Consider the following 211-nt stretch of genomic DNA (forward strand, 5'->3'; position numbering starts at 1 on the left):
ATCTATCTATCTATCTATCTATCTATCTATCTATCTATCTATCTATCCATCCATCCATCTATCCATCCGTCCATCCGTCTATCCGTCTATCCGTCCGTCTGTCTGTCTATCTATCTATCTATCTATCTATCTATCTATCTATCTATCTATCTATCTATCTATCTATCCATCCATCCATCCATCCATCCATCCATCCATCCATCCATCCATC

The sequence above is a fragment of the Petaurus breviceps genome, unplaced genomic scaffold, assembly GCF_028583685.1.
Source record: "Petaurus breviceps papuanus isolate PSGF00001 unplaced genomic scaffold, PetGlider_PUasm1.0 90792, whole genome shotgun sequence".
Classification (NCBI taxonomy): Eukaryota; Metazoa; Chordata; class Mammalia; order Diprotodontia; family Petauridae; genus Petaurus; species Petaurus breviceps.